Source organism: Coregonus lavaretus, assembly GCF_964263955.1.
Source record: "Coregonus lavaretus genome assembly, contig: HAP1_SCAFFOLD_371, whole genome shotgun sequence".
Taxonomy (NCBI): domain Eukaryota; kingdom Metazoa; phylum Chordata; class Actinopteri; order Salmoniformes; family Salmonidae; genus Coregonus; species Coregonus lavaretus.
Window position 1 is genome coordinate 276,533 of NW_028156084.1, and position 21,605 is coordinate 298,137.

Here is a 21,605-nt window from a genome sequence, read left to right on the forward strand (position 1 = left end):
GCTGCCGCTTTCAAGGAACGGGACTCTAACCCGGACGCTTATAAGAAATCCCGCTATGACCTCCGACGAACCATCAAACAGGCAAAGAGTCAATACAGGTCTAAGATTGAATCATACTACACTGGCTCTGACGCTCGTCGGATGTGGCAGGGCTTGAAAACTATTACAGACTACAAAGGGAAGCACAGCCGCGAGCTGCCCAGTGACACAAGCCTACCAGACGAGCTAAACCACTTCTATGCTCGCTTCGAGGCAAGCAACACTGAAGCATGCATGAGAGCACCAGCTGTTCCGGATGACTATGTGATCACGCTCTCCGTAGCCGATGTGAGTAAGACTTTTAAGCAGGTCAACATTCACAAGGCCGCAGGGCCAGACGGATTACCAGGACGTGTACTCCGAGCATGTGCTGACCAACTGGCAAGTGTCTTCACTGACATTTTCAACATGTCCCTGACTGAGTCTGTAATACCAACATGTTTCAAGCAGACCACCATAGTCCCCGTGCCCAAGAACTCTAAGATAACCTGCCTAAATGACTACCGACCCGTAGCACTGACGTCTGTAGCCATGAAGTGCTTTGAAAGACTGGTCATGGCTCACATCAACAGCATAATCCCAGAAACCCTAGACCCACTCCAATTTGCATACCGCCCCAACAGATCCACAGATGATGCAATCTCTATCGCACTCCACACTGCCCTTTCCCACCTGGACAAGAGGAACACCTACGTGAGAATGCTATTCATTGACTACAGCTCAGCATTCAACACCATAGTGCCCTCTAAGCTCATCACTAAGCTAAGGATCCTGGGACTAAACACCTCCCTCTGCAACTGGATCCTGGACTTCCTGACGGGCCGCCCCCAGGTGGTAAGGGTAGGTAACAACACATCTGCCACACTGATCCTCAACACGGGGGCCCCTCAGGGGTGCGTGCTCAGTCCCCTCCTGTACTCTCTGTTCACCCATGACTGCATGGCCAGGCACGACTCCAACACCATCATTAAGTTTGCCGACGACACAACAGTGGTAGGCCTGATCACCGACAACGATGAGACAGCCTATAGGGAGGAGGTCAGAGATCTGGCCGTGTGGTGCCAGGACAACAACCTCTCCCTCAACGTGACCAAGACAAAGGAGATGATTGTGGACTACAGGAAAAAAAAGAGGACTGAGCACGCCCCCATTCTCATCGACGGGGCTGTAGTGGAACAGGTTGAGAGCTTCAAGTTCCTTGGTGTCCACATCACCAACGAACTATCATGGTCCAAACACACCAAGACAGTCGTGAAGAGGGCACGACAAAGCCTATTCCCCCTCAGGAGACTAAAAAGATTTGGCATTGGTCCTCAGATCCTCAAAAAATTCTACAGCTGCACCATCGAGAGCATCCTGACTGGTTGCATCACCGCCTGGTATGGCAACTGCTTGGCCTCTGACCGCAAGGCACTACAGAGGGTAGTGCGTACGGCCCAGTACATCACTGGGGCAAAGCTCCCTGCCATCCAGGACCTCTATACCAGGCGGTGTCAGAGGAAGGCCCTCAAAATTGTCAAAGACTCCAGCCACCCTAGTCATAGACTGTTCTCTCTGCTGCCGCACGGCAAGCGGTACCGGAGTGCCAAGTCTGGGTCCAAAAGACTTCTCAACAGCTTCTACCCCCAAGCCATAAGACTCCTGAACAGCTAATCATGGCTACCCGGACTATTTGCACTGCCCCCCCACCCCATCCTTTTTACGCTGCTGCTACTCTGTTAAGTATTTATGCATAGTCACTTTAACTCTACCCACATGTACATATTACCTCAACTACCTCAACTAGCCGGTGCCCCCGCACATTGACTCTGCAACGGTACCCCCCTGTATATATAGCCTCCCTACTGTCACTTTATTTTACTGTATATATAGTCTCCCTACTGTCACTTTATTTTACTTCTGCTCTTTTTTTCTCAACACTTTTTTTGTTGTTGTTTTATTCTTACTTTTTTTGTTAAAAATAAATGCACTGTTGGTTAAGGGCTGTAAGTAAGCATTTCACTGTAATGTCTGCACCTGTTGTATTCGGCGCATGTGACCAATAAAATTTGATTTGATTTGATTTGATTTGATGTGGTGGATGTGGGCTCTGATGTCATGGATGTTGGCTCTGATGTGGTGGATGTGGGCTCTGATGTCATGGATGTTGGCTCTGATGTCGTGGATGTGGGCTCTGATGTCATGGATGTTGGCTCTGATGTGGTGGATGTGGGCTCTGATGTCATGGATGTGGGCTCTGATGTCATGGATGTGGGCTCTGATGTCATGGATGTGGGCTCTGCTGTGGTGGATGTGGGCTCTGATGTCGTGGATGTGGGCTCTGATGTCATGGATGTGGGCTCTGATGTCATGGATGTGGGCTCTGATATCATGGATGTTGGCTCTGATGTGGTGGATGTGGGCTCTGATGTCATGGATGTTGGCTCTGATGTCGTGGATGTGGGCTCGGATGTCATGGATGTTGGCTCTGATGTGGTGGATGTGGGCTCTGATGTCATGGATGTGGGCTCTGATGTCATGGATGTGGGCTCTGATGTAATGGATGTGGGCTCTGATGTCATGGATGTGGGCTCTGCTGTGGTGGAGGTGGGCTCTGATGTCGTGGATGTGGGCTCTGATGTCATGGATGTGGGCTCTGATGTCATGGATGTGGGCTCTGATGTGGTGGATGTGGGCTCTGATGTCATGGATGTGGGCTCTGATGTCATGGATGTGGGCTCTGATGTCATGGATGTTGGCTCTGATGTGGTGGATGTTGGCTCTGATGTGGTGGATGTGGGCTCTGATGTCATGGATGTGGGCTCTGATGTGGTGGATGTGGGCTCTGATGTCATGGATGTGGGCTCTGATGTGGTGGATGTGGGCTCTGATGTCATGGATGTTGGCTCTGATGTCGTGGATGTGGGCTCTGATGTCATGGATGTTGGCTCTGATGTGGTGGATGTGGGCTCTGATGTCATGATGTGGGCTCTGATGTCATGGATGTGGGCTCTGATGTCATGGATGTGGGCTCTGATGTCATGGATGTGGGCTCTGCTGTGGTGGATGTGGGCTCTGATGTCGTGGATGTGGGCTCTAATGTCATGGATGTGGGCTCTGATGTCATGGATGTGGGCTCTGATGTCATGGATGTGGGCTCTGATGTGGTGGATGTGGGCTCTGATGTCATGGATGTGGGCTCTGATGTCATGGATGTGGGCTCTGATGTCATGGATGTGGGCTCTGATGTGGTGGATGTTGGCTCTGATGTCGTGGATGTGGGCTCTGATGTCATGGATGTTGGCTCTGATGTGGTGGATGTGGGCTCTGATGTCATGGATGTGGGCTCTGATGTCATGGATGTGGGCTCTGCTGTGGTGGATGTGGGCTCTGATGTCGTGGATGTGGGCTCTGCTGTGGTGGATGTGGGCTCTGATGTCGTGGATGTTGGCTCTGATGTGGTGGATGTGGGCTCTGATGTCATGGATGTGGGCTCTGATGTCATGGATGTGGGCTCTGATGTCATGGATGTGGGCTCTGATGTCATGGATGTGGGCTCTGCTGTGGTGGATGTGGGCTCTGATGTCGTGGATGTGGGCTCTGATGTCATGGATGTGGGCTCTGATGTCATGGATGTGGGCTCTGCTGTGGTGGATGTGGGCTCTGATGTCGTGGATGTGGGCTCTGCTGTGGTGGATGTGGGCTCTGATGTCGTGGATGTGGGCTCTGCTGTGGTGGATGTGGGCTCTGATGTCGTGGATGTGGGCTCTGCTGTGGTGGATGTGGGCTCTGATGTCGTGGATGTGGGCTCTGATGTCATGGATGTTGGCTCTGATGTGGTGGATGTTGGCTCTGATGTCGTGGATGTGGGCTCTGATGTCATGGATGTGGGCTCTGATGTCATGGATGTGGGCTCTGATGTCATGGATGTGGGCTCTGCTGTGGTGGATGTGGGCTCTGATGTCGTGGATGTGGGCTCTGCTGTGGTGGATGTGGGCTCTGATGTCGTGGATGTGGGCTCTGCTGTGGTGGATGTGGGCTCTGATGTCGTGGATGTGGGCTCTGCTGTGGTGGATGTGGGCTCTGATGTCGTGGATGTGGGCTCTGATGTCATGGATGTTGGCTCTGATGTGGTGGATGTTGGCTCTGATGTCGTGGATGTGGGCTCTGATGTCATGGATGTTGGCTCTGATGTCGTGGATGTGGGCTCTGCTCCCTACTCCCTATGTGATTTTGTGAATGAATTGTAATATATTTCCTGTTCAAATAAAAAAAAGAATCAAATACAATTCTGAGCAATTAGAAAATGTCTACTTGTTCATTGTTTAAGTTTGTTACAGCTATTTGTATTTTGATAAAGTATAATGCAACTGAATTGAAAACTATCAGGGTGGTGCATGAGTAATATTAATATGAATTTGCATCGGGCCACTTCTGGGGGGATTCTGGTAAAACACCGGAAGTGTTGGTTTAGTTCTGGCAGAGGGAATCATCCGGCCGATTCTCGGCCGTCATTCAATATGATGTCATGCAAAGCAGATTAAATCACTTCCGGGTGTACCGGAATAAGGCCGCAATTGGACCGAATCCTCTTTGCTAGTTTGGTAAAAAGCCTACTACCAGGGTATGTATGCGTTCAGGTTTCAGAATTAGAAGTGTGTGGGCACTAGATGAATATTGTAAATAAAGGATTTGAGGAAAAAAAGGTATCGGCCCTATGTGGGGTTAGAACTCACAACCCATGAGTATGGTTACATGCACACAATAATGCGATTATTCTGGATAGTCAGATTAATATAATAGTTTGATTAAAACGTTGAAATGCTTTGCAAGAAGTTCGTTTTCCCTAATAATCCTGTCTACATGGACACATCTGAACACTTTGTATTCAGGACAAAAAGTTAATTGCTTTGGCACATTTTTTTGCAGTATTACTTTAGTGCCTTGTTGCAAACAGGATGCATGTTTTGGAATATTTGTATTCTGTACAGGCTTCCTTCTTTTCACTCTGTCATTTAGGTTAGTATTGTGGAGTAACTACAATGTTGTTGATCCATCCTCAGTTTTCTCCTATCACAGACATTAAACTCTTTAACTGTTTTAAAGTCACGATTGGCCTCACGATGAAATCCCTGAGCGGTTTCCTTCCTCTCCGGCAACTGAGTTAGGAAGGACGCCTGTATCGTTGTAGTGACTGGGTGTATTGATACACCATCCAAAGTGTAATCAATAACTTCACCATGCTCAAAGGGATATTCAATGTCTGCTTTTTATTGTATTTTTACCCATCTACCAATAGGTGCCCTTTTTTGCGAGGCATTGGAAAACCTCCCTGCTCTTTGTGGTTGAATCTGTGTTTGAAATTCACTGCTCAACTGAGGGATCTTACAGATAATTGTATGTGTAGGGTACAGAGATGAGGTAGTCATTCATGCAACTTATTATGTGACTTGTTAAGCACATTGTTACTCCTGAACATGTTTAGGCTTTACATAACAAAGGGGTTTAATACTTATTGACACAAGACATTTAAGCTTTTAATTTTTTATTAATTTGTAAAAAAATTGAAAAACATAATTCCACTTTGACATTATGCAGTATTGTGTGTAGGCCAGTGACCAAAGCATCTCTATTTAATTAATGCTGCTGTAACACAACAACATGTGGAAAAAGTCGAGGGGTGTGAATACTTTCTGAAGGCACTGTATGTTTAGTTTACTCCTAGCAGAACTCGGAAGTTCCACCTCTGACACCAACGCGGTTCCACCTCTGACAGCACCAAAACATCAGCTATGTGGGTGTCCGCTATAGCCTGTTAACGCTTGATCTGATTGAATCTAAGCCTCTATTCAATCCGTATCTCGGAAATTCAACGTTACAGCGTCATTGCAATTTTAAAGGCAATGTTCCCTCATTTGCGGAGACTGCATTTACGGTAAACGCTGCAGATGTCGGCTCAGTAGGAAATACCTTTACATTTCTAGGGTGATATCTGTAACACTTCAGCGATACAGATTGAATAGAGCCCCTAGGCCTTATGTAACAGTGTTGCTTCCGTCCCTCTCCTCGCCCCAACCTGGGCTTGAACCAGGGACCCTGCTACACACATCGACAACAGTCACCCTCGAAGCACCGTTACCCGTCGCTCCACAAAAGCCGCGGCCCTCGCAGAGCAAAGGGAAACAACTACTTCAAGGTCTCAGAGCGAGTGACGTCACCGATTGAAACGCTACTAGCGCGCACCGCTAACTAGCTAGCCGTTTCACACCGGTTACACTTAGACTACATCAAAGACACAGCCAGGAGCTATCTCTCAGCCAGAACTACCCCGCTGGTTTCAGGCATGTTGTTGAAATATCCACTGCTGCTCTACAGATCAAAGCTGTGGATGATGATGAAGATGATGATGGTGATGATGAGGAGGAGGAGGAAGAGGAGGAGGAGGAGGAGGAAGATGCTGATGATGTGGATGAGGATGTCAGCTAATCTAAAGGACTGGTCAGTGTCCTGATAATGATGTTAGTGTGTAAATGCTATAGGAGCAGAGGACAGTTTGAGGATCACATAATAAAAACTTTATTTTGATCAAACAGGGATACTGCAGGGAGACCGTTTGACAGAAAACAGTATCCCAAATAGAACCCTATTCCCTATATAGTGCACTACTTTTGACCAGAGCCCAATGGCGCCCTAAGGTAATAGGGTGCCATTTGGACGAACAAAGTAATTCCCTGGCATGGCTGGCCATACTCTTACAAGGAGGGATATTATCAATGCTGACAGGCAAAGTGTCTCCTGCACAGCAAACACTTATAGAAAAGATGTATACAGACACACAAATGTGTTTGCAAGAAATGGTTTGAAAATGTGTAATAATGTGTAATATTGTGTAATAATGTGTAAAATTGTGTAATATTGTGTAATAATGTGTAATAATATGTAATAATGTGTAATAATGTGTAAAATTGTGTAATAATGTGTAATATTGTGTAATAATGTGTAGAATTGTGTAATATTGGGTAATAATGTGTAATATTGTGTAATATTGTGTAATGTGTAATAACGTGTAATAATGAAATTTGACGAACTGACTTGTTGGAAAGGTGGCATCCTATGACGGTGCCACGTTGAAAGTCACTGAGCTCTTCAGTAAGGCCATTCTACTGCCAATGTTTGCCTATGGAGATTGCATCGCTGTGTGCTCGATTTTATACACCTGTTAGCAACGACTTACTGCAAGGAACACAAGCTACAGACATGACTTACTGCAAGGAACACAAGCTACAGACGTGACTTACAGCAAGGAACACAAGCTACAGACATAGAAACAGGGCACCATATCTGTTAGCGCCATCTTGTATTCTGACCTGTATTCCCCACATCATGGTACAGTAGACAGTAGATCTGATCTGATTTGACACAGCCCAACACTCCTGTCAGTGCCCTCTGACCTCTCCCCTCTCGCACCAGTCTCTCCTCCAACATTGATTGAGCTTCACTGACCTCTTTCAGGTTGTCTTAGTATCTCCATCGCTCCATTATTTTCCTCCATCTGTCTAATCTTCTCATTCATCTATCTGCTGAACTCCCTCTGAATATTTCTCTGTTCCTCTGTAACTCGGGTGGAACTATCTTCATCAGGTTTCTCTCTGCTTCAACTCTGGCCCCTCCTTCATAGTTCTCTATGATCTCCTCCATCTCCTTCCTGTGTCTCCTCTGTCTCCTTCCTGTGTCTCTCCTCCATCTCCTTCCTGTGTCTCTCCTCCGTCTCCTTCCTGTGTCTCTCCTCCATCTCCTTCCTGTCTCTCCTCCATCTCCTTCCTGTCTCTCCTCCATCTCCTTCCTGTGTCTCTCCTCCATCTCCTTCCTGTGTCTCTCCTCCATCTCCTTCATGTGTCTCTCCTCCATCTCCTTCCTGTCTCTCCTCCATCTCCTTCATGTGTCTCTCCTCCATCTCCTTCCTGTGTCTCTCCTCCATCTCCTTCCTGTGTCTCTCCTGTCTCCTACCTGTGTCTCTCCTCCATCTCCTTCCTGTGTCTCTCCTGTCTCCTTCCTGTGTCTCTCCTCCATCTCCTTCCTGTGTCTCTCCTTCATCTCCTTCCTGTGTCTCTCCTCCATCTCCTTCCTGTGTCTCTCCTCCATCTCCTTCCTGTGTCTCTCCTCCAACTCCTTCCTGTGTCTCTCTTCCTCCTTCCTGTGTCTCCTTCCTGTCTCTCCTCCATCTCCTTCCTGTGTCTCTCCTGTCTCCTTCCTGTGTCTCTCCTGTCTCCTTCATGTGTCTCTCCTCTATCTCCTTCCTGTGTCTCTCCTCTGTCTCCTTCCTGTGTCTCTCCTTCATCTCCTTCTTGTGTCTCTCCTCCATCTCCTTCCTGTCTCTCCTCCATCTCCTTCCTGTGTCTCTCCTGTCTCCTTCCTGTGTCTCTCCTGTCTCCTTCATGTGTCTCTCCTCTATCTCCTTCCTGTGTCTCTCCTCCATCTCTTTCCTGTGTCTCTCCTCCATCTCCTTCCTGTCTCTCCTCCATCTCCTTCCTGTGTCTCTCCTCTGTCTCCTTCCTGTGTCTCTCCTTCATCTCCTTCTTGTGTCTCTCCTCCATCTCCTTCCTGTCTCTCCTCCATCTCCTTCCTGTGTCTCTCCTGTCTCCTTCCTGTGTCTCTCCTGTCTCCTTCATGTGTCTCTCCTCTATCTCCTTCCTGTCTCTCCTCCATCTCCTTCATGTGTCTCTCCTCTGTCTCCTTCCTGTGTCTCTCCTTCATCTCCTTCTTGTGTCTCTCCTCCATCTCCTTCCTGTGTCTCCTCTGTCTCCCTCCTCTCATTATCTTTCTCCTCTCTAAATCTCTCCAACTCCTCCCTCCTCTTTAACTCTCTCTCCAGCCCTCTTTTCATACCTCTTTCCTGTCTCTCCAGTACGCTGAGTGTTCTGATATCTCCCTCATGGTCCTGGATCACTCCTACCTTTTCAGAGAGTCCTGTAGCTGCCTCTTTTTCTGTAGCCATCTCTCTGGTCAAAAGTAGTGCACTACATAGAGAATAGGATACCATTTGGGACACAGTCCTTGTGTCCACATGTCACCAAGACTAATCACTACTATAGCCCCCTGACTATAATAATATACAGTAAGGCCTGCAATTTCAGCAAAAAAAACAAGGGACTTTAGATGAGGTGTCTCTCACTCTCTCATCTCTCACTCTCTCATCTCTCACTCTCTCATATCTCTCTCATCTCTCCCTCTCCCTCTCTCTCATATCTCTCCATCTCCTCTCCATCTCCCTCTCTCCATCTCCCTCTCTCCCATCTCCATCTCCCTCTCCATCTCCCTCTCTCCATCTCTCTCTCATCTCTCCCTCTCCATCTCCCTCTCTCCATCTCTCTCTTTCCATCTCTCTCACTCATCTCCATCTCTCTCTCTCCATCTCTCTCACTCATCTCCATCTCCCTCTCTCATCTCTCCCTTGCCATCTCCCTCTCTCCATCTCTCTCTCTCCATCTCTCTCACTCATCTCCATCTCCCTCTCTCCATCTCTCCCTCTCTCATCTCCCTCTCTCTCATATCTCTCTCCATCTCCCTCTCTCATCTCCCTCTCTCCATCTCTCTCTCTCCATCTCCCTCTCCATCTCCCTCTCTCCATCTCTCTCTCTCCATCTCCCTCTCCATCTCCCTCTCCATCTCCCTCTCCATCTCCCTCTCTCATCTCCCTCTCTCTCTCTCTCTCATCTCCATCTCCCTCTCTAAGCTCTACTAGATGGATCAGGTCTCCCAAGATCTGAAACACAAACAGCAACAGGGAGAAGCCTTGGCTGTATGATAGAGGCTTTTACAGTAAAGCACAGCTCCTATCTGATATCACTAGAGGGTGATTTTCTGCAGAGCATTACTTTAACTTCACCACAAGAGGGCGTCTGAGGCTTTGAGTTCCTACTTTCTGTCCTCTTCAAGTATTGTTAGAAAAAATTGTAATTTCAACAAAAAATGTGAATAAATTCAAAACAACCAAATACATTTAACACTTTTATTCTCAAGTCATAAAATCTCAAGTTGAATTATACATCGACGTCCAAACAAATACAAGCCATGTTGTGGAAGAACTGTGCAAAGCTGACTGGTCTCCCTGGGAATAGTTATCATAGCTTTAAAAAGGTGAAACTAGCTTTCCATTATTTAGACTTTACAGATCAATAAATAAAATATATATATAGAATCATCTGAGGAGCATGTGAAAAGCAAGATGGAAGCAGAAGCTGATCAATCAGAACACTGAGAGAATGTTCCAGAGGTCAGGATGCTGACCAGGAAACAAGGGAAATATTCTGATACTGTATCCAGTTTACCTCAATATTGACCCACCCATTATTAATAATAATATTGTGGCATAAATAATCATTTGTAATATGGATTGTTTCATGTCCTTTTGACCCGTTTAGAAAAGGGTTCAAATAAACTGAATTCATTGTTTGAGCCTCGGGATTGTCATTTGAATTGACTGTTTGCTAATGTCTTCCCCTACATGGACGAAATCAAAGTCCGTAGTTCCCATAAGATCTGATCTAGGATCTGTCCTCCAACGCTAATCCCATCCCCAAACAGTGCACATAAAATAACTTAAGACTGATCCAGGATCAGTGCTTAGGGACTCTGAATTAATCTGCACCATCAGAAGGGACTAGAAGGGGACTCTGGGTGTGTCTCAATAGTTTAACATAGCGTCCTCACCTCCTCACCTCACCTCACCTCACCTCCTCTCCTTCATAGAATGACGCTGAATAAGTGAGAGAGAAAAAAAATACCCCATCCGCCATGATGCCCGTTCTATATTTTGTTTCACCTATGCTGTGTTTTCTGTGGAAGCCCATTCCCGCCACCACATGTATTTTTAATGTCGAGATACTATCTAAAAAAATGTTGAGATAGTAGAGCATACTTATATAAACATGCTTCTTCATCTGTAACATTGTGGGGGTGATTTCAGAGGTGTTTTCCTGGGGCCCAGAGTTTTTCCTGATCTGGTAGGCTAACCTAACCAGGTAAAACTCCGGACCCTAGTTGTAGGGTATGACCCAGGTAAAACTCCGGACCCTAGTTGTAGGGTATGACCCAGGTAAAACTCCGGACCCTAGTTGTAGGGTATGACCCAGGTAAAACTCCGGACCCTAGTTGTAGGGTATGACCCAGGTAAAACTCCGGACCCTAGTTGTAGGGTATGACCCAGGTAAAACTCCGGACCCTAGTTGTAGGGTATGACATAGTAATAGAATCAGCTGTAAAACGGTTTTATATGGGCTATGATGGGACCAGATTTTTTTTCTAATCAGGTCCATGGTGATGGAGCTAGCTGTATGCAGGGCTGTATGCAGGGCTGTATGCAGGGCAGTATGCAGGGCTGTATGCAGGGCGGTATGCAGGGCAGTATGCAGGGCAGTATGCAGGGCTGTATGCAGGGCAGTATGCAGGGCTGTATGCAGGGCTGTATGCAGGGGTGTATGTAGGGCAGTATGCAGGGCAGTATGCAGGGCAGAATGCAGGGCAGTATGCAGGGCTGTATGCAGGGCAGTATGCAGGGCAGTATGCAGGGCTGTATGCAGGGCAGTATGCAGGGCTGTATGTAGGGCTGTATGCAGGGGTGTATGTAGGGCAGTATGCAGGGCAGTATGCAGGGCAGTATGCAGGGCAGTATGCAGGGCTGTATGCAGGGCAGTATGCAGGGCAGTATGCAGGGCTGTATGCAGGGGTGTATGTAGGGCAGTATGCAGGGCTGTATGCAGGGCTGTATGCAGGGCAGTATGCAGGGCAGTATGCAGGGCTGTATGCAGGGCAGTATGCAGGGCTGTATGCAGGGCAGTATGCAGGGGTTGCATCATGAAGGCCTTTGCATCCGTAAATTAAAAAGTGCCTCACACAGTGTGTCATCACTATTGTGTTGATTAATTAATTTCCGTCAACCATTTTGGATCGATAAGGTCTAGGTAGCCAAGACACCCGAAGTTTGAATATAAAATCAAATTTCGATCACGTTCACATTTTCTCTTAACACAAATAAATGGGCCTATTGTGCGCTATGACTACACAACACTACCGCTCGGTTTCCCCTGGCCAGAGGGGGCCAGAGGGGGCCAGAGGGGGCCAGAGGGGGTCAGAGGGGGCCAGAGGGGGCCAGAGGGGGCCAGAGGGGGTCAGAGGGGGCCAGAGGGGGCCAGAGGGGGCCAGAGGGAGGGGGCCAGAGGGGGCCAGAGGGGGTCAGAGGGGGCCAGAGGGGGTCAGAGGGGGCCAGAGGGGGCCAGAGGGGGCCAGAGGGGGTCAGAGGGGGCCAGAGGGGGCCAGAGGGGGCCAGAGGGGGTCAGAGGGGGCCAGAGGGGGCCAGAGGGAGGGGGCCAGAGGGGGCCAGAGGGGGTCAGAGGGGGCCAGAGGGAGGGGGCCAGAGGGGGTCAGAGGGGGCCAGAGGGAGGGGGCCAGAGGGAGGGGGCCAGAGGGGGCCAGAGGGGGTCAGAGGGGGCCAGAGGGAGGGGGCCAGAGGGGGCCAGAGGGGGTCAGAGGGGGCCAGAGGGGGCCAGAGGGAGGGGGCCAGAGGGGGCCAGAGGGGGTCAGAGGGGGCCAGAGGGAGGGGGCCAGAGGGGGCCAGAGGGGGTCAGAGGGGGCCAGAGGGGGCCAGAGGGAGGGGGCCAGAGGGGGCCAGAGGGAGGGGGCCAGAGGGGGTCAGAGGGGGCCAGAGGGAGGGGGCCAGAGGGGGCCAGAGGGGGTCAGAGGGGGCCAGAGGGAGGGGGCCAGAGGGGGTCAGAGGGGGCCAGAGGGGGCCAGAGGGAGGGGGCCAGAGGGGGCCAGAGGGGGTCAGAGGGGGCCAGAGGGGGCCAGAGGGGGCCAGAGGGAGGGGGCCAGAGGGGGTCAGAGGGGGCCAGAGGGGGTCAGAGGGGGTCAGAGGGGGCCAGAGGGAGGGGGCCAGAGGGAGGGGGCCAGAGGGGGCCAGAGGGGGTCAGAGGGGGCCAGAGGGGGCCAGAGGGAGGGGGCCAGAGGGGGTCAGAGGGGGCCAGAGGGGGCCAGAGGGGGTCAGAGGGGGCCAGAGGGGGCCAGAGCGAATAGGCTTCTCTAGGCCACCTGCAGCTGTGGTTGTTATCAGAAGGCTACAGTTGATCAGACTGAAGCGCGAGTTGACAAATCATAAGGCAAATCAGTCTAAACAACGGTACTTTTCAATGCTTTTGTGTCAATACTTTTTTTATTCAACCGAATTGAAAAAGTGCTGGGGCGTACGCCAGCTCCCCCTGCTGTTCTGACCTCTGCAACGTGGACAGATGGAAATAAATCAGCTGCGAATTAAGAAACATATCCTACATGTTCTACTATTTAAAAAAAAAAAAATGCCTTAGCATCTCGAAATTAAAAAAAAAAAAAAAAGTTGGTGGCGGGAATGGGCTTCAGATCAGATGTAGATGAAGGAGAGGAGATGAGGTGTTGGGGAGAGGAAGCCATTGTAGCGTGTTGACATGCAGCCCCTCAGGCGGCCGTTTGACAGCGCTGGCTGAACAGGACCTCCACGACCTTGGGGTCAGCCATAGTTGAAAGGTCACCTAGATCCTTCTCGTTCCGGGCGATCTGCCTCAGGACCCGCCGCATGATCTTTACCTGATGATGACATATTTTGTTAAATAAAAACGAAAATAATAAATACAAATGTAAAGACAAAATGTCCATAAAAGTATACAAAATTAATTAAAAATGTGGTAAAATCAGGAATGGGGTAACACTTACCAGATCGTGTTTTAGGAAGTCCAGGAGCGTTCTGGATGAAGTCTGGTGTGGCGATCGGACCTGTCTTCTCCCTCACTAACAAGACATAAGACATGTTTTGTTGTTGTGTTAAATCAAGTACCAACAGAAAACTCATGTTGTACTACTGTATAAATATCTCATATTCAGTGCGATAATAGTCTTGTGTAGCCAAATGCCGTAATCTTGTGTTCGTTCTACAAGGGGTAACCTGTAATCTTGTTAAGCCTGTAATAGATAGACTTGTCTATAAATTGGTCAAACACCTTGTCGCTTGAGTTCCTCCACCAGTGTGCGGTCGAACTCTCTGCTGTCCTTCAGAGTAACGAAACAGTAGAGACACTCCCCCTTGACCGCGTGGGGTCTGCTGACCACTGCAGCCTCGGCCACCGCTCCATGCTCTGTTAGAGATGGCTCTACCTCCGCTGTACTCAACAGGTGACCTGGAGGGAGACAAGGTTATCAACACTATGGGTTCCCACTCATCATCATCATCAGGTGGCCTGTAGGGAAGACAACACTATGGGTTATCATCCATCCATCCATCCATCCATCCATCCATCCATCCATCCATCCATCCATCCACCCATCCATCCATCCACCCATCCATCCATCCATCCATCCATCCATCCATCCATCCATCGATCGCCTGTTTTGACAGCAAAATGTATCACAGAGTGCTTCACAATAACCTGGCTTTGACCCGCAAATGAAGCCAGCAGCAGCACATTGGCCAAACTATGGGAAAACATATGACCTGATACGTTGATCATGTCGTCTATCCTGCCTGCGATCCAGTAGTAGCCATCTTTATCTCTCCTGCAGCCTGGGAAAGAAAGGAATGAATTCATGAATTTCATTTTATTAAACCTTTTAAAGAAAACAACAGTGCCACGTTAACAGCGATGTCACCATTACATTGTGATTGTGATCGTCAATTAATATGATGAATCCAATCTAATCAATCAAAGAATGCAAGGTGCTGTTTGTAATGAAAAGTCTTGATATGTTTTACCATCCCCGGTCACATAGAAGCCTGGGAATTTCTTGAAGTATGTGTTCTCAAACCGCTCTTGGTTTCCGTACACGGTACGCATGATACCAGGCCAGGGCCGACGGAACCCCTACCAACAACATTACAGACCATGGCTCTTAGTTTAGAAATATTACGGTAATAACCCTACCAACAACATTACAGACCATGGCTCTTAGTTTAGAAATATTACGGTAATAACCCTACCAACAACATTACAGATCATGGCTCTTAGTTTAGAAATATTACGGTAATAACCCTACCAACAACATTACAGACCATGGCTCTTAGTTTAGAAATATTACGGTAATAACCCTACCAACAACATTACAGACCATGGCTCTTAGTTTAGAAATATTACGGTAATAACCCTACCAACAACATTACAGACCATGGCTCTTAGTTTAGAAATATTACGGTAATAACCCTACCAACAACATTACAGACCATGGCTCTTAGTTTAGAAATATTACGGTAATAACCCTACCAGTACATAATGAAACACCTACCAACAACATTACAGACCATGGCTCTTAGTTTACAAATATTACAAATATTACGGTAATAACCCTACCAACAACATTACAGACCATGGCTCTTAGTTTACAAATATTACGGTAATAACCCTACCAACAACATTACAGACCATGGCTCTTAGTTTAGAAATATTACAGTAATAACCCTACCAACAACATTACAGACCATGGCTCTTAGTTTAGAAATATTACGGTAATAACCCTACCAACAACATTACAGACCATGGCTCTTAGTTTAGAAATATTACGGTAATAACCCTATATGAAACCCATATTATAAGGATAGTGAGTGAGAATTTTAAAAAAACCATCTCAAATGTATTACACTGTAGGGCGGTAGGTAGCTTAGTGGTTAAGAGCGTTGTGCCAGTAACCGAAAGGTCGCTGGTTCTAATCCCCGAGCCGACTAGGTGAAAAATCTGTGCCCTTGAGCAAGGCACTTAACCCTACTTGCTCATGTAAGTTGCTCTGGATAAGAGCGTCTGCTAAATGACAAAATAATAATAATAATAATAATACTTGAAGTCATTGTACCATAGACTGTGTGTTGTACTGACCAGATAGCCCTCTGCCTCTCCCTCCAGTTCCTCTCCACGCCAAAGAAAGGAAACGTCTGGAACATCAGATAGATAGATCTTATTTTTTATTTTATTTGTTGTACACAATGGGAGATTTTCATGAAGCTTTTCAATAACAGACTTCAGGCTGCTGGTATAGAATTCCTTTTTCCAGATCCCAATCACCAGCTGAGAACCCTGGGGTTAACTGAATCTATAGCGTTAAATCTAGATGATTCAAACACAGGTTCATTAGATGCTATAAGTCAGGGGTTGTCAACGCTGGTCCCGGAGTACTTCAGAAAACGTCGTGTTTTTCATTTAAACCGACCTGGAAGACCAAGCGTGTTGAATTTAGGCAATCACTGAACCTGATCTATCAGCTCAGTTGGTCAGATGTGATGCCTAGTTGGAACAATCTCCTGCGGAACCTGCGGAACTCCAGGAACATGGTTGCCCAGGAACTACCCCTGCTATAAGCTCTTCAATAACGAGACAGATTCATTCCAGATTACACTGAAGTCTACGCCTATAGTATACCTCACACAAGGAGTAAGGAGCCAATCACAGGTATATGGGGAAATATTACACTGGCACATGACTATGCTAGTATTTTGTATTTGTATTTATTATGGATCCCCAAGGCAGCTGCTACCCTTCCTGGGGTCCGGCAAAATGATTTCACAACACACTGTGTGCCCTGAGGCCCCTACTCCACCACTACAACATATCTACAACACAAAATCCATGTGTGTGTGTGTGTGTGTGTGTGTGTGTATGCATGTGTCTGTGTCTATGTTTGTGTTGCTTCACAGTGCCCGCTGTTCCATAAGGTGTTTTTTTTATCTGTTTTTAAAATCAGATTTTACTGCTTGCATCAGTTACCTGATGTGGAATAGAGTTCCATGTAGTCATGGCTCTATGTAGTACTGTGCGCCTCCCATAGTCTGTTCTGGACTTGGGGACTGTGAAGAGACCTCTGGTGGCATGTCTTGTGGGGTATGCATGGGTGTCTGAGCTGTGTGCCAGTAGTTCAAACAGACAGCTCGGTGCATTCAGCATGTCAACACCTCTCACAAACGCTGCTGGGTTTTTCACGCTCAACAGTTTCCCGTGTGTATCAAGAATGGTCCACCACCCAAAGGACATCCAGCCAACTTGACACAACTGTGAGAAGCATTGGAGTCAACATGGAGCCAGCATCCCTGTGGAACGCTTTCGACACCTTGTAGAGTCCATGCCCCGATGAATTGAGGCTGTACTGGGGGCAAAGGGGGGGGTTCAACTCAATATGTTTTGTACACTGTGTATATGATTGTAACTTACAGCTGATCCTGGTTTCAGAGGTGTAGCAGCAGGTAATGGAGTTAAAACATGGCCACCCTATGCAAGAACACAAGTCATTAAACACTGAACAAAAATATAAAACGCAACATGCTGAAATAAAAGATCCCAGAAGTGTTCCATACGTACAAAAAAAAGCTTATTTCTCTCAAATGTTGTGCACAAATTTGTTTACATCCCTGTTAGTGAGCATTTCTCCTTCGCCAAGATAATCTATCCACCTGACAGGTGTGGCTTATCAAGAGGCTGATATAACAGCGTTGATCATTACACAGTTGCACCTTGTGCTGGGGACAATAACAGGCCATTCTAAAATGTACCGTTTTTTTTCACACAACACAATGCCACAGATTTCTCCAGATTTGAGGGAGCGTGCAATTGGCATGCTGACTGCAGGAATGTCCAACTGAGCTGTTGCTGTTGAGAATTGAATGTTAATTTCTCTACCGTAAGCCGCCTCCAACGTCGTTTTAGAGAATTTGGCAATACGTCCAACCGGCCTCACAACCGCAAACCATGTATATTTGGCATTGTGTGGGTGAGCGGTTTACTGATGTCAACGTTGTGAACAGAGTGCTGCCCTATGGTGGCGGTGGGGTTATGTGTCGCTCTGCATGAGGAAAATGGTGGTCACACCAGATACTGACTGGTTTTCTGATCCACGCCCCTACCTTTTTTTAAAGGTACTGTATCTGTGACCAACAGATGTATTCCCATTCATGTGAAATCCATAGATTTGGGCTTAATTCATTAATTTCAACTGACTGACTTCCTTATACGAACTGTAGCTCAGTACAATCTTTGAAATTGTTGCATTTATATTTTTGGTCAGTATATTTTTCAAATGTATTAAAATCAATATTTTAATTTAACTGTATTTTCTAACTTATTTTCAGTCAAATAGATGCAATAGAAAACAATGAAAGATTAAAAGGACCATTTCAAAACAGACCACCAGTCAGCGCTCACCGTCTCAGTCTGACAGAAGGTGTCCACCACGGGGCATCTCTTCTGACCAACCACCTCGTGGTACCAATGCCACGCCTCCAGGTTGATGGGCTCACCTACAGTACCCAGAATCCTCAGCGATGAAAGGTCGTACCTGCAGGAAGTTACAGGGTGAACGAGTAAAGAAGTGCTGATCTGGTTTGGTTCACTGAGTGTTGGTTCTCTCTTTTCGTCCAACAGATGGCGCTAGTGGACAGAATGACACTGCGTTATTATAGCCACAGCGCTACAGCTCAGATCAGTGTACTTCTTATGATGCAAAGATTAAAGGATTAAATCTGATCCGTGGTAGATCCACGTAATAGTTCGCTTGACATTTAAATAAAAGGTCATTTTCTATTGAGCAGACATATCGTTTATCGTGTATGTGCGGCGTCTCTGCGAAACGCGGAAACATTGCCTTTAAAAAGATGCATAGCCAAAAAAAAGGCCAGATTGGATTGAATCCCGGCCTTACACTGTGTCTTCCTTCTGTACTGGATCTTCCCCGTACTTCATGAGAAGGCGTATGGCTGTGGGAGCTGTGTAGAACTTGGTCACTCTGTACTTCTCAATCACCTCCCAGAAACGCCCCACGTGAGGGTGGACTGGAATAGCCTCAAACTGGAGAACACACACACACACACACACACACACACACACACACACACACACACACACACACACACACACACCGTTGGTTCAGTCAGGCAATATATAAAAAAGAAAGTGGTAGTATTACAGGGTATGAAACTAACTGGTGGTAACCAACCCAACGTCTTAACCGTCAGACCAAGAGGATTCCCACGCGCCAACCCAACGTCTTAACCGTCAGACCAAGAGGATTCCCATGCACCAACCCAACGTCTTAACCGTCAGACCAAGAGGAATCCCACGCACCAACCCAACGTCTTAACCGTCAGACCAAGAGGATTCCCACGCGCCAACCAATCAATCAATCAATTTTATTTTATATAGCCCTTCTTACATCAGCTAATATCTCGAAGTGCTGTACAGAAACCCAGCCTAAAACCCCAAACAGCTAGTAATGCAGGTGTAGAAGCACGGTGGCTAGGAAAAACTCCCTAGAAAGGCAAAACCTAGGAAGAAACCTAGAGAGGAACCAGGCTATGAGGGGTGGCCAGTCCTCTTCTGGCTGTGCCGGGTGGAGATTATAACAGAACCATGCCAAGATGTTCAAAACTGTTCATAAGTGACAAGCATGGTCAAATAATAATCAGGAATAAATCTCAGTTGGCTTTTCATAGCCGATCATTAAGAGTTGAAAACAGCAGGTCTGGGACAGGTAGGGGTTCCATAACCGCAGGCAGAACAGTTGAAACTGGAATAGCAGCAAGGCCAGGCGGACTGGGGACAGCAAGGAGTCACCACGGCCGGTAGTCCCGACGTATGGTCCTAGGGCTCAGGTCTCTCAGTTGGCTTTTCATAGCCGATCATTAAGAGTTGAAAACAGCAGGTCTGGGACAGGTAGGGGTTTCGTAGCCGCAGGCAGAACAGTTGAAACTGGAATAGCAGCAAGGCCAGGCGGACTGGGGACAGCAAGGTGTCATCATGCCCGGTAGTCCTGACGTATGGTCCTAGGGCTCAGGTTCTCAGAGAGAAAGAGAGAACGAGAGAATTAGAGAGAGCATACTTAAATTCACACAGGACACTGGATAAGACAGGAGAAGTACTCCAGGTATAACCAACTAACCCCAGCCCCCCGACACATAAACTACTGCAGCATAAATACTGGAGGCTGAGACAGGAGCGGTCCGGAGACACTGTGGCCCCATCCGAAGAAACCCGCGGACAGGGCCAAACAGGAAGGATATAACCCCACCCACTCCGCCAAAGCACAGCCCCCGCACCACTAGAGGGATATCCCCAACGTCTTAACCGTCAGACCAAGAGGAATCCCACGCGCCAACCCAACGTCTTAACCGTCAGACCAAGAGGATTCCCACGCGCCAACCCAACGTCTTAACCGTCAGACCAAGAGGATTCCCACGCACCAACCCAACGTCTTAACCGTCAGACCAAGAGGATTCCCACGCGCCAACCCAACGTCTTAACCGTCAGACCAAGAGGAATCCCACGCGCCAACCCAACGTCTTAACCGTCAGACCAAGAGGATTCCCACGCACCAACCCAACGTCTTAACCGTCAGACCAAGAGGATTCCCATGCGCCAACCCAACGTCTTAACCGTCAGACCAAGAGGATTCCCACGCACCAACCCAACGTCTTAACCGTCAGACCAAGAGGATTCCCACGCACCAACCCAACGTCTTAACCGTCAGACCAAGAGGAATCCCACGCACCAACCCAACGTCTTAACCCTCAGACCAAGAGGAATCCCACGCGCCAACCCAACGTCTTAACCGTCAGACCAAGAGGCATCCCACGCGCCAACCCAACGTCTTAACCGTCAGACCAAGAGGATTCCCACGCACCAACCCAACGTCTTAACCGTCAGACCAAGAGGATTCCCACGCGGCAACCCAACGTCTTAACCGTCAGACCAAGAGGAATCCCACGCGCCAACCCAACGTCTTAACCGTCAGACCAAGAGGATTCCCACGCGCCAACCCAACGTCTTAACCGTCAGACCAAGAGGATTCCCACGCGCCAACCCAACCTCTTAACCGTCAGACCAAGAGGATTCCCACGCGCCAACCCAACCTCTTAACCGTCAGACCAAGAGGATTCCCACGCGCCAACCCAACGTCTTAACCGTCAGACCAAGAGGATTCCCACGCGCCAACCCAACGTCTTAACCGTCAGATTCCCACGCACCAACCCAACGTCTTAACCGTCAGACCAAGAGGATTCCCACGCACCAACCCAACGTCTTAACCGTCAGACCAAGAGGAATCCCACGCACCAACCCAACGTCTTAACCGTCAGACCAAGAGGAATCCCACGCACCAACCCAACGTCTTAACCGTCAGACCAAGAGGAATCCCACGCACCAACCCAACGTCTTAACCGTCAGACCAAGAGGATTCCCACGCGCCAACCCAACGTCTTAACCGTCAGACCAAGAGGATTCCCACGCGCCAACCCAACGTCTTAACCGTCAGACCAAGAGGATTCCCACGCACCAACCCAACGTCTTAACCGTCAGACCAAGAGGATTCCCACGCGCCAACCCAACGTCTTAACCGTCAGACCAAGAGGATTCCCACGCACCAACCCAACGTCTTAACCGTCAGACCAAGAGGAATCCCACGCACCAACCCAACGTCTTAACCCTCAGACCAAGAGGATTCCCACGCGCCAACCCAACGTCTTAACCGTCAGACCAAGAGGAATCCCACGCGCCAACCCAACGTCTTAACCGTCAGACCAAGAGGAAATCATTGTGGTCTGT

The 21,605-nt window shown here is 48.1% G+C and overlaps 1 pseudogene across 1 annotated transcript in view; it reads right to left on the reverse strand.

Annotated features, from left to right (window-relative positions):
- Positions 1-13,369: 13,369 nt before the first annotated feature.
- Positions 13,370-21,605, reverse strand: part of LOC311126869 (acetyl-coenzyme A synthetase, cytoplasmic-like) — a 30,595-nt pseudogene continuing 22,359 nt past the window's right edge. Inside the window, exons 9-17 of the transcript XR_014615181.1 lie at positions 18,709-18,854; positions 18,213-18,345; positions 17,226-17,282; positions 15,900-15,955; positions 14,789-14,897; positions 14,531-14,599; positions 14,040-14,216; positions 13,756-13,830; positions 13,370-13,629 (exon numbers count right to left, since the gene is read on the reverse strand). The product of XR_014615181.1 is annotated as an acetyl-coenzyme A synthetase, cytoplasmic-like (transcript). The remainder of the gene's footprint in view (positions 13,630-13,755; positions 13,831-14,039; positions 14,217-14,530; positions 14,600-14,788; positions 14,898-15,899; positions 15,956-17,225; positions 17,283-18,212; positions 18,346-18,708; positions 18,855-21,605) is intronic.